Raw genomic sequence first — 14,151 nt, forward strand, 5'->3', positions numbered from 1 at the left:
TGGTCTCCACCAGCTTCTAAGGGAAATGTCTTTCTCAACAAGGGATGGGTACCAAATTAGGTACTTTTGTAGGTAATGACCAAATTTTGTCTGTAGTAGTGAATACCGATTCACTTAAAACCAAAAGGTACCCTATTTAGGTACCTAATCATATCTTTGTGACTGTGAGAGTGGAGGAGTGGGCGATTTTCCATGCTGGACATGAACACAGCATTACAAGGTTATATATTGAAGAATAAATTGAAAAAAATAAGGTTTAATTATTATACGAATAAATATTTGTTACCACATAAACACACAACAGTACTGAAAATTGGTTATGCACTGATACCAATTGCCAGGTACCCGGCATCTGTACCATATGGTTTCAAATATGAAAGGTACCCATTCCTATTCTCTAAAGCCCTTTACAAGAAATTATCTTTGTCCAGCTGAAGACAGATTATTATCCTCGCACTGACCCTTTATTTCTGAATTTACATATAATGGAATTTTCTGACTTGTTTTATTACAGATTAATGCTCATAATGTTTACAGCAAAACTAAATTCACTTCCAGGTGCTGTGCAAAAGTTCTTTTCAATTCAGGAGACTCAATATGATTTAAGAGGTGTTTGCAAGTTTTCTATTCAAAAAGCTAAGAAGGTCTTAAAATAAGATGTGTTTGTGTTGTTGGGGCTAAACTGTGTAATAATGCAAATATAACCTTAAAAACTTGTAATTCATGTTATATATATTTTAGAAAAATGGTTTGTAAAGTTATTTTTTTAAATTACATGTGTTGATCGTGTGACAATGTTAGTAATGTTGTTGATTTTTTCTAATATCTGTTTTTTGGTTGCTTAAATTTGGCTAGGCCTAGATAAGCATCCTGTTATACCTTTAAGCCAATACCTAATACAAAGCCTTTGATTTGATAAAAAAAAAATTTGGTAAACGGACTGAATAAATTTAATATATGAGTGGTGAGCTTGTAGAGCTCATATGTTTCATTCTGGTGAAAGAACTGTGGTTGTATTTGTTCTGTCATGGAAGATTTGACCTTTTTTCCCCCTAAACATTGTTTTGGTTATGGTTGGATCTTATCTTATAAATCTGCATTTTTCCTGAGAGGTACAGTTTCAATAAGTTGTTTGTTTCATAGAATAAATGATTGACAGTTCTGTTAATGAATGCTGCTGACTATGCTGTTCTGAGTCAGAGTGGAGGAGGTTTGTTGAATAAATTTGAATTAAACCAAATAATAAGGTATATTCATTATTTTATGCTTCTTTTTAGCTAAAACATGAAGCTGTCATTGAAGGCGCTTTGAGGAATATACAAAAAAAAGCTAGTGTTTTTCCAGGGTAAAGACTCCATTTCCCATGAGCACTTGTACCTACTGTTGTGAGGACGTGAATCTTACCAAGACATATGCTTGTTCTGAAGTCAATGAATCAAGGCAGATTTTCTTTTCATCACTACTTTCTGTGTTCATTACAACAAGGTGACATATTTATTTGTAGTCACGTAGAGCTATTTTTTGCTAATGTGACAGCTAGCAAACTTTGTAAACTCAGTTTGTACCGTGACTAAGTAGCTGGCTTTAAATAGCGCTACTCACAGACCTGTGCTCAGAAATGTAATGTTCAACATTGGTGAATCCTGCTTATGTCCTACCAGTACTCATCTACCGACTCCTAACCCCTAATTCATACATAAAGCGTGATAGCCGCGCAGAGCTGCGTCGCCCCTTTTACCCTTCTGTATACTAGTTGTGCTCTCTGTCAGTCACAGCTATAAGTCTGGATTGAGAGCAGCTGTGTTTGTCATGTTCAAAAAGGAAGTTTTTATAGCACAAGTATGAAACTTTGGGACTCTTGTAATGGTTACACAACAAAAAATATTCAGGCTCCTTTTTTTTTCATACGAATGAATTATAAAGATATGAACTACCAGCTTCTTTCATTCATACTCTGACCCCGTGGAAGTGAACTCAATCTGTAAACAAGTTCTCCAGGATGTGCTCTCACCTCATACATCCTGCTGACTCATCGACCTCTCTTTGACTTTATTTGTCCACACTCATCATCCATTCATAGGTCAGACTGTCACAGCACCTCTGACAATGGATGTATGATATCAGTACCGATTGTACTCTCTCTCATATCCGTCTGCTGATCAAAGCATCCAGTGGGTTAAAAATAGGACTTTACATCCTACTGGTCCACACGTCCAGATAAGTCTTTAATTATCACTTTTTTCACATTAGGCCACATCACCAACTTATTTTAAGGAAACATCCTTAACAGCCCAAAATAATCTCTTGTCTATTTAGGACTCTGCTGCTGGTCTCCTCCCTCACTTTTACACATACTTCATTTCACACACTTCACCTCATGACTCCAGTCCAAAATCAAACTGATTCTCTTTTCTCACAGTTTGTTAAATACCCAGACTCTCTTTCCTCTGAATTACACTCTTCCACCATGTTCTCCACTTGCTTCTGTTTCTCTGAGACAAACCTTTTCTCTACACCAATCAGGAACCAGACATCAAGGTGAGAGGACCTTATCCCACCTGGCCTCCTCATTCTGAATCTCTGTCTGAAGATATGGGATGTTAAGTCATTAAAGGAAGATATAAAATCACAATTAGGTGGATTTAACGAAAGTCTTAGTTATGAGATTTTTTTTTAAGTCATTCAGATAGTGAATGATGAATTTCTTATGATTGTTGAACCCATTGTTTCAACTTTTTGTCTCTTTATTTTGTATTTTTTTCTTGTCTTAATTTTGACTTTTTTTGCCACCATTTTTACAATTTCTCTTGATCTTGTCTTTTTGCATCTCCTAATTTTGGCTCAGTTTCTCATATCTATAAATTTTTATCCCAGAAATTTGACATTCATGTCTTAATTGTCACTTTACATTGGCAATAACTCTTTATACAGTGTTTTGTCATTTTTTTTTAACATGCTATGGACGGATTTTGTGAAGTGCTTTGTTAAAAATCATGACCATTGCTCTTACAGCATCCCGGTCCTTGAGACCCCACTTACACATAGCTCGAATCTGTTTCCATTCTTCTATTCAAGGCACAGGGCTGGTTTTTTCACTTTATCGAGGATGATAAATGTAGGAGCATTTTAATTGAGTGCACACTTTGTTTGGAAAAAATAGGAGAACACATTTCTCTGACTGATCCATCCTGTTTTGTCCTCTTCAATCCCCTCTAACTGACAGATATTTCTTAATACTACCAAATTTCAAAGACTTAATTTTTCATACACAGATGATCACCACTGCTTGAGTCAAAAATCCTTCTATTTGTTCCGGAGGCTAAGAATAATTCTTCCAAATAATACTTCAAAATGAGGGTTCTCACTAATTTCAGCAACTTGAGGCGCTTCAGTTTTATGCCCTTAAAGAAATCTCTGTCTTACTAACATCGTGGCAATAAAGGGAGCAACAGAAATACAGTGCAGGGAAAAGGTCAGATAATTATTGAATATGATCGACTTCTCCATTTGTCAGGCGGATGTAGCGGTGAATAACATAATGTACATGTCAGAGAGAGACAGAGGGAGATCCATAGCCTGTGAGGAGGAGAGACAGGCGGATGGAGACACACACAGAGGAGAGACAGACAGTGATGTAGAAGCATCAACCTCTGCGAAAGTGGGTGACACAGGAGCGGGGAGGGAGAACACAGGTGTAATAGATTTCTGGTGTCTATATTTCATGTTAAAAATTGGCCGGTACATCCAAGCGGTTTGATCTATGAGGGCCGTCGTCTTAAGAAAAAACCTTAGTAAATGTGTAATTTCTCCCTTGATGGAACACAGGCGAAAGGCTATTCTTCTTATTCCCCCTCACTCTCTCCCTCTTTGGGGTTGTTTCCACGCTCCCTCCTCTCCTCTTCATGCTCCTTGATGTCTCCATTTCATTACCAGCCCTCCATCTATCAACCTTTCCCCCTTTTTTTTAAGGAGTGACTTTCCCCACACACAGTTTTGGACAGGGTCACTGTGATTGGTCACTACAATACATGTGTGTGTGTGTGTGTGTGTGTGTGTGTGTGTGTGTGTGTGTGTGTGTGTGTGTGTGTGTGTGTGTGTGTGTGTGTGTGAGTCCCAGCACACACTCTTGGCTGTTGTGAGTAGAATAGTTATTTTTGTGGATCAGAGAAGTACAAGTTTGTGCTCACTTACACCTCTGTAAGGTATTTCTACAGATATTTGAAAGTCATCTCCAGACCTGCATAAAAGCACACACACACACACACACACTTGCATACACGTGTGTGTTTGCATGCATGTGTTTGAGACCCTCTGTGACCTCTGGTCCCCTTGCTCTGGTTCCAGTCAGATGAGCGGTTTTCATCCCCTGCAGACTTGATGGGAACAGTGAATAAAGACAGAGCTGCTGCATTATCACAGGTCTGCATGTAGAGAGGAAAAAGTGTGGAGAATAAATGGAGCATTGGGCCGACTGCAGCTGCACTACTGATGTGTAAAAGATAAAGAAGGTCTCAGCATTGATCTACGAGCATCACAGCACAGAAGTGAGAAGAGGGGGGGCAGAAGCAGATGGAAAACAGAGTACATCTTCTGTAGAGAGAGTGAGGTCTGAATGGTGCCTGATCCATCTGTATTAACTTTAAAATTAAAAGTTAAAAAAGTAGAGCAGTTGAAAAATTGAGAATGAAATGAGTTGTATTTAATTGATGTAATTTTTAAACCAAGAATTAGTTACAAAAATTTCCTCTCATTTGTACAGAAATGCAGTTGAACCCCTTACAGTCCAGCAAACACCGGCGCTACAAATTGCATTTTCTTCTCGATTTGCAGTAGATCTGAAATCAGATAAGATAGATCCATCAATACCTTTGCTTATAAAATATGGGGAGTAACACTTTCATATTGTGTTATCAGCATAAACCCAGAGCACCATTTCCTTCCGCAAATGTGTTTGAATAAACAACAAAACATTATGATCAAAAGCCCAATTGTTCTCATCACTTCCTACGTTTAACATGTGTCATCAAGTATTTTGCATTTACACGTTTAAGGGATACAGCCATGACATTCCTGTGTTAGAAAAAAATAGTGTAAAATTATTATTATTTAATTAAAATAAATAACTTTTTTTTTAGTTCTTGCACTTTTCATCAATTTATTTGGTGAGTGTGGGAATACATTTAATTAAAGTTTGGGATTTAAGGGTTTTATTGATGCATAGAAAGTTGTATGCAAAGAAAAAAAAAGCAAAAAAAAAGACACTCCAGTTATGTTAAGACATGCCTTGACAGGTATAGTAGGTCATAAAGGCTTAAGATCATTTTATAAATGTGTCATAAGCACTGATACAAATGACTAAAACAACAGTGAAATATGTATTTAAAAATGTGTACACTTACAAATGATTTAGATCAGCAAACAACCAAGCGAGTATTTTCTCTTTAATAAAAAAAAAAAAAGAAATGAAAAATGATTAAAAAAAAATGTTTCAAGTAAATGTATTTTGGGCATTGATCTGTTGATGATTGATGCCTTACAGAGCAGTTGAGACCTTTTTTAGAAATACATGTAAAGCCAGCAGTTTCAAAAAAGCAACTTCTAGCCAAGATGTTTTTTTTTTCTGTGCTGTTTTAGTCTTTAACACTGCTATCATTTCTTTGTCCATCACATCTCCAGAAGTTTCAGGGACTGGAAGGTCACAGTTCGAGAATAGATAGCTTGAGCTTCGCTCTATATTACTTAAGTGTGTTAAACCCAAAAAAGAAATCTTTTATTCCGGAGTTTTATAACAACTCTAAGATCCTATTTTACTCTACACATGACCTGTATTGAGAGAATTTACTCAACATGAGGGTTGGAATCAGAGTCGGGAAATTCATTCTTGTAAAACAAAACAAACAGATTCATTCAGCACATATACGTACGGTCCGACTGAGGTCATAGCTAGATAGATTCATTCATTCATTCATTTTCTATACCGCTTATCCTGTTTAGGGTCGCGGGTGGCTGGAGCCTATCCCAGCAATCATTGGGCGAGAGGCAGGGTACACCCTGGACTGGTCGCCAGTCAATCGCAGGGCTGACACATAGACAGACGACCATGCACGCACACACTCACACCTAGGGACAATTTGGTGTGACCAATTAACCTGGTAAGCATGTTTTTGGACTGTGGGAGGAAGCCGGAGTACCCGGAGAGAACCCACGCATGCACGGGGAGAACATGCAAACTCCACACAGAAAGACCCACCGGCCGAGGTGGGGATTTGAACCGGTGACCTTCTTGCTGTGAGGCTGCAGCGCTAACCGTTGCACCACCGTGCAGCCCAGCTAGATAGATCTTAACTAAAAATTGGGGGGTCTAGTCTTGTCTTGTATACATGCAGAAAAGAGAATGGGATTTCTGGCCAAAAATGTCTCAATCCGCTTCAATGGGTGCCGCTGTGTCATTTTTGATAAGCCAAAGTGGGTGTGTATCAAACCAGTTTCAGTTCGAAGAGGAACTAAGATTCCAATGAAGATGGTGGACATGGATGTAGCTGTAGCTCTTTATTATCTTACATATTGTGTCTGTTAGTGACTTTTTATTGTGCTTGTTCGTTGTGTTGGAGTGCAGAAACTCTATTCATCATGGTCATCTACTTCCTCTTCTGGGTGAAATTTGCTCACACTGAATGTCGAAATGTACCAAGACATACCGTCCAACCGCAGTCCAGTAGCAATCGCATAATCTACGTGAGTATATCAAGCTATGCTCAGTCTGTTCTCAGTCTGTCTGAGCTGTTTAAATGCATCTTAATAGTCTGATCTTGTGCTGACTCATAGTCTGTTTTCTTAAGCTGCATGTTAGTCTTCTTAGTCTGAGTCTTCTTATGCACCAAGTGGCAAACTTCGGTTTGAAACTATAAGTGCTAAAAACCTCAGACACACCAAGCCAAAGAAGCAGACTTTTATGGCATTTTCAAAGGTTTGAAAAATGGTTTGTGTCAGAATACTTAATTTCTTTATCGGCTCACGTTGTACTGAGGTGAATTTTTTCCAATTCAGTGGTTTAGGGTTTCTACATATCATGGTTGACATCACACATCCCATAGTTCACATGTTAATGAGCCTGTGTGGAAAAAGAGTTTTCTGAAATGTTAAATTTTAGTAACACTGGTTAAAAACTGGTTTCAGATACTTAAACCTGATTTCATCCTGTTTTCAACTAACTTCAGTGTTGAAACAATGCTCACTGGGTATGACTTAAAACACTACATTTGGAGGACAGAGTACAGCAGGAGGCTTAAAATGCTTAAATTTTGAATGAAATAATCCAGGCAATAAGTAAAAAGCAGTAAATACGCTGATTGAGAAGTGAATCATTTAAGTAGTTCATGTTAAATGTACAACAGCTCACATTAGGATGAAGCTGCTGCTGGTCGGTGGTGATGCTGCGACTAATAATGTGAGATCAGTTGTCTCTATCAGCGCTGGGCTGGGCAGGCCTTTTAATCATGGTCTAAAGGCTGCCCAGCCTCTCTATCATCATTGAACTGTGTCCGGGGCTAATTGTGGCTATATTTCACTGTCCCTGTGGCCCGCGCACCGCAACGATCTGCTGCTCTGCTGCAGACACACACACTCACCACACACACATACACAAGCGCTCCAAACCTACACGTACAGCACTGATGAGGTTGGGGACAAGAAAACAGATTTGCACATGTTCAATCGAACTGTACAGGCACAGGTACACACAGCATGATGACAGAGAGCTTGTTAAAAAATGAAACAAAAAAAATCTTTGCTTGAACGTGAAAAAAAGCAGTGATGAATGAATAAATGAAAGTATCGGAAAGAAACCAGGAACTTACTTTGATAGAGGTAGAGTCACTTATTTCAAAATCACTTCAGCCAAAATGACAAATAATTTCTGTAATGAAGTATCATAAGTATTCTGGTCTTACTAGAATTAATAATGATAATAAAACAGACAATGATAACAAGTGAGAGAGTTTTCCACTTCACTTTTAACCTCATCTTAAAGAAAACACAGTTTCATAGATGTTTGAGATGTTATCCTGCCTTGTGGTCCTGTACTCTTCCAGTCCAAGCAATAGTATACTGCACCATCTCTGCTGAGGTTGATCAGGTGCTCTCCAAAATGCAAGGCAGTTGCCTTTCTCAAAACAGGACTTTCCTCCAATAGCTGATGGAAGGCCATCAACATACACTTGAGGTCAGAAGTTCACCAACCTGTCACCTGCATCCTGGTTACCCCGGCCTGCTGACACACAAAACCAAAGCCAAAGCCTCAGCCACCAGAATGCAGAATTTGGCAGAAAAACATGTTTCTTTTTTACGAGCATCATTTTCCTGCAACAAATACTATTATTTCCCTTATGAAATGGAAAAATTCCTTTAAAGAAAAAGGTTGCCGAAACCTCTCTGTGCAAAAACAAACAAATAAAAAAGAGAGAGAACTAGAGGCACAAATATGCATACTCTGCGCAAACTTCCAATTGAATGTGACGTCACAGAGGTGAGTCTCTCTAATTCTGAGCTAAAGCTAAAGGCTAATTAGCTTTGTATTTATCAGTGCAGTTATGTAGCCGGTGCTTTGTTAGTGGTATCTGCAAGCCCGGTGCTCTGACGTATCTGTAGGTTAACCTGACAACAAGTAAACACCGTTGGTTTGTAAGTAGTTAAGCAGGTGTTTATATTTAGTGCAGCAGGCAGTCCGGTGCTCTAAGACAGGTCCGTAATGTGTAACATTAGTAAATTCTGGTTAGCTATGCCCTGCCAGTCATCTACCAAGCAGAGCTAACGTAACCTTACTCTTCATTTTATTGATAGACTCTCAAGTTTGAACAGACCACTGCAGAATAACTGCTGCATGTGGTTTGGAATGAACATTATCACAAACAGTTTAGCCCCTGTGTTACATTGTGATACAACTCAAGCTAAAGGCTAATTAGCAGAGATTTTTAGCAGAGAAAAACACAGATCTGTGTGTTTTATCTCTTCTCTCTACTAAACTTTGTCAGCCGGCCTGGTGTTGCTGTTATAGAGACCTAGAAGTGCTGTTAATCAATCCGGTCCTGTTTAACCGGACCTGGAAGCTAAGAAGTAGCAATTTAGAGCAGAGGAGTTGTGGTGTGAGGAGAACCAGTGGGGAACCAGGTGTCCTGGCGAGTGGGCGCTGTTAGCTAGTGATATGTAGCCTCATGTTGTGTTAGCATCAGTGGAAGTTTGAAATTAGATATGATGTAGGATGTGTAAGTGCTGGTCATAAAGCAGCGTGCTTTGAGTCATCATGATAAAACCCATAGGCAGAAAGACAGAAAGGTCTGTCAGCTCACGTTTCTGTCTGATTGAACAGGTTGAATCTCTGACAAATCCTTTTTGACGTCTGCCACTGGATACCATTGCTGCCATGTCTCGTAGACTGAAACAGGCCTCTAAATATAAAAGGATTGAACCAAGAGGTGATGCCTTTTTCTAATAACAGACTGACAAAACAGTTTTTTCTTGTTCGAAGAAGCATTTAAGAAATTATGTGGAGGAACTTGAAAGGATCCAGTTCATCAGAGAATGATTCTCATGCACACACACACACACACACACACACACACACACACACACACACACACACAAACACACACACACACACACACGCACACACACACACGCACACACACACACGCACACACACACACACGCACACACACACACACACACACACACACACACACACACACACACACACACACACACACACACACACACACACACACACACACAATAAGAGTGGAGTTATTTTAGCATGCTCTGTCCTCTCTTTAATCACTCTCTCTCCTCCCTGTCTTTTTCTCACCTCGACACCGACAGGTCACCTCTGCTGAAGAAACTTTTAATTAAAGTTAGAGCCTCCACAACTGGACATCTGGGGGTGGATGAGTGGATGGATGCCTCCACCTCTGAGCCAATCTTCCCTTTTCTCTTTATAATCTCTCAACTTCTTTTCCTCTCCATGGCTCCGTCATCTCCCTCTCTTCCCCCTCCTCCTTACGTCTGCAGTGAAAGGAAGAAAAGCAATTTCCATGAATTTGACTTAATGGACAGGGTTGTGTCCCTAATATGCAACAATGGATCGACACCCGGAGTGAGAGTGCTCTCCTCTGCCCCAGATCTGCTCTCTGGGTAAATGTGTCCCATATTCATTTACACAGACTCAACCTGGCATGTGATACGTGGAGTGTTTTAACTTGTTTGTGGAAAATGAACCATATTTGTGGTGAGTTAATGCACGAACCTCTCTGTAAGTGTTTTACTCTCAGTCAGGAGTGATTTCCTGGAGTCATTAAACAACAATTTGGCTCAGCTGAAAGCTTTTTACCAAAGAGTGAATTACAGGACCTGCGTTTTTGTGTTAACTGGTACTCAAAAAAAGAACAATTGATGGGTTTTACTTGTACAAACAAAAGTGTTGTGCAATGAATTTAACTCCATCTTGTCAGGGAGATGTTTTATTAGAAAGCAGCAAGAAAATAATTCTGGACAGAAACCTTTAGGCCCCCTGCCCTCACCCTCTCAGAAAAATAGCTAAAGCGTGTATATCCTAACCATACTGAGGAGAGGTTTCTAGTTGATAACTCGATGTGTTGTTTTTCACCACCCATCTATCTTTGTATCTGGATTTCTGAGTCCATTTTTGTGTCAGACGTTCAAGGCCATGTGTAAGGTTAGATCAATGATCAGTTGGGCATAATTGAAATGAGAGGGTTTTGGTATGGGTTTTGTCATTGAGAGTTTATATTTTTAAAAAAAATTGTTTTGTTTGTTTATTTCAAAACAATTACCTTGTGTTTATTTAAAGTACATCAAATTCAGTTGTTAAAGTGATTCTCTGGGATGGAACAAGTTGGGTCCTATCACAAGGTTTAGGGCAGAAATTACCCCTACAGCAGTGTTTTTGTGCAGCAGAAGCCCAGAGCGCTCGCACCAAACACCCCCTCCCTGCTCCTCTGCCGGTTTCCTCTGCACTCAGACGGGGCCATATTTTACTTGACCAAAAACACAAATAAACGGACTCCCACCAAAAAAATCTGATATCAGTCTGCATTCACGCTTTATTTAGAGAATTTTCAGCGCGTTACTTTCACACAAAAACACCGCTAAATAAGGCTCTATTTCTCATCGTGTCTCTTTGTCCTGGCAGACTACCTGCGTTTGTTTATATCTGGCACGTCGCGCGCGCGGACTGATACACTAAGCGGCGAGCGCCTCGTAGCCAGCTGTGGCTCTGCAGCGGAGGTTGCGCCGTTTTACGACACAATGAGAACTAGAGCCTTATTTAGCGGTGTTTTTGTGTGAAAGTAACGCGCTGAAAATTCTCTAAATAAAGCGTGAATGCAGACCGATATCAGATTTTTTCGGTGGGAGTCCGTTTATTCATGTTTTTGGTCAAGTAACAATTGGCTCCATCTGAGTGCAGAGGAAACCGGCAGAGGAGCAGGGAGGGGGTGTTTGGTGTGTGCGTCCGAGGCTTCTGCTGCACAAAAACACTGCTGTAGGGGTAATTTCTGCCCTAAACCTTGTGATAGGACCCAACTTGTTCCATCCCGGAGTATCATTTTAAGTCAAAGCATAGGTGTAAATAGTCCACTGAAGAAGTTGGTATGTAACTTTGTGAAAAAAAAAAGGTGAAAAAAAAAAGGGGGGGGGGGGGGGGATTTTCTTTTCTTTATATCCTAAAAACACTCAACAAAAAAAAAACAATAAAAAAAATCTTGACACAGGCTTTCATTTGTTATGCATCAGAGGGTTAATGCTGTATAGTTGTGCCATCTCTGTTACTCTGCAGTACTGTAGTTAAACTCTAGTTGGCAGTGAGAACTTATGTCTTTAATGCAACTTGTTTCAGATTTTTTCCTCCATCCTCTGCTTGTTGCGTGCACACAAATCCAGGTGCACTCTGTTGAGCTGATACATGCATTTCATTTACAATCACTAAGTACAGGTTTTGTCATTAAATGTCACATTTTGTGGGCTGGGAGGAAAGCCAAAGACCCACAAATTTCACTAAAGACTTAATCAAGTGTTTTTTTTCTATAATATGGGACCTTTAACATAGACTTCCCAGATCCAAGACTACAGAAACCAAAGCATTTGCTGTGATGTAGATATGATGCAGAAGTCTGGCCCTCATCAGCCCAGAATCCAGCTACACTAAGGGTTAGCTCACCTACAGACTTTCAGCTGTGGTCAGTTCCTGACATAGGCCAAGTTACACAGCAGTGTTTATGTTTGTGTGTGCATGTTTGCATGTATATCTAATGGCAATTAAAGGCCTCTCTATCATCACTGATGGCAGCCTGTGGTTTCCAAAGAAGTTGTTGTCACAATATGGATGTGCTTCAGTTTCCGTTTGTGTGCACACATGCACGCAAACATGCTACATGTGTGTATCTGTGAGTGCATTTAGCCTCCCAGCTGTAGCTCTAATTTCAGGAAACACCGCTAACACATTTTCAGAGAGAAGTGCACACTTAATGGAGGCACCTGATGCCAAAAACACTGAGGCAACATTAGCAGCCATAGTTAAATACATCATCTAGAAAGCCACATAACAGTGTTAGTAAAGGAACTGTGCTCAACAGCCCTTGAGCAGCGAGGAGAGAGAAAGGGTAGGAGGAACAGAGTTTAAGGATCCATACTTTTTTTTCTTTGTTTGGTTAATGTTGTTTTGCCATTGCAATAGTATTAAAGTTGATCATAGGATTTTAAAATATCTGAATGAAAGAAAAATCAATCTTTCAAGTTGTGTTCGTAGCTTTGTGCAGTGATCAAATATGGCTACAAGTAAAAGGCAAAATAACTGTGAGATCTACCTTAGTATACATATTTTCAATTTATCCAACATACACACTTCTTAAAAGATGAAACTAGACTGAAAGAGGAAAATGATATGCAGGCATCACTGTGCCCTCCTGTTCACCACAATAAAAGTCCTGCTTTGTCCTGGTTTCACCTCCCTCCAGGCTAAACACTCACACATTCTCATCCCTGCACTGAAATTTATGAAAATCATCTCTGTAATATTCAGCCATGCCTGCCTGCCTGTTATATATATTTATATATAACAACCTTATTAAATCAGCTCAAAGTAGGACGATCCCATGATTACATTGAAGAGGGGGAGGAGGGGAGGACAAAAAAACAGCAAAAGGGGGAGAGGGAAGAAAAATCAATGCCACTCGGTAATTGCATATTACAGCATTATTTTGTGCATTGATATTGATAATACGTATGTTTACATTTGCCGTGATTAAAATCAATGCTGTAAAGTGAGTTATGACAGCGTGGCCTGATGGGACGGCTTTATGGCTGAGAGGGTCTAATGAGGTGGTTGATGGGAGGGAAGGATTGCCTCCATCCATCTCTCCACTGAACACTTCCTGAATGGGGCTGAGGGACTGACGCGCGCTGACTGCAGACTGTGACCCCTCATACAGGACTCAGCTTGAAACATAGAGGAGATTCTGCCTGGAGTGAGACAGTTTAGCTCAGAGTCACAGGTCAGATCGGGCAGGGGAGGAAACAAAAATGAAGTCATATGTCAAAATGATCATTCATAGAAACTTTCAGGTTGACACAGTTTATACATTTTACCAAAACATTTATTTTTCATTCTCCCCCTTGTTTTGGGTTTCTCGTTCGCACTCCTACCTGTATGGTTTGGTGTACAAGTGTGTGTGTGGGGGGAATTGATGAGGTATATGCACGCAATGAGAATGCTGCAGCCAAAGCCTATTCTAATGCTGCCTCTAAACGAAAGTTTTGAAGTTGTGTAACTAACTCAACAAAGTCACACATGCCATCTGTACCGTGCCCAGGCATGCTTCAACTCTTAAGTCCAGGGTCCGAATGCTTGTCCAGCCATTAGCAATGAAAACGCACCATTTGTACCTCTGGTGAAAATAAAAATTGCCAGGTCAACATCCCAACCAGAGCATTCAATTTAACAGCGATAGAGCCCACCATTACAGATGTTAACGGTAGGATGACCGCATCTGTTCAGCTGTTTAAAGGCAGACATTGATATTGTTTAAGACAAAGTATGCAAAGAGAATGGATATTTAGGCCCCATTTACGCAACAATGTTTC

The sequence above is a fragment of the Halichoeres trimaculatus genome, unplaced genomic scaffold (assembly GCF_033239565.1).
Source record: "Halichoeres trimaculatus isolate MK-OKI-2021-1 unplaced genomic scaffold, fHalTri1.1 fHalTri1_scaffold_15, whole genome shotgun sequence".
NCBI classification, from domain to species: Eukaryota; Metazoa; Chordata; class Actinopteri; order Labriformes; family Labridae; genus Halichoeres; species Halichoeres trimaculatus.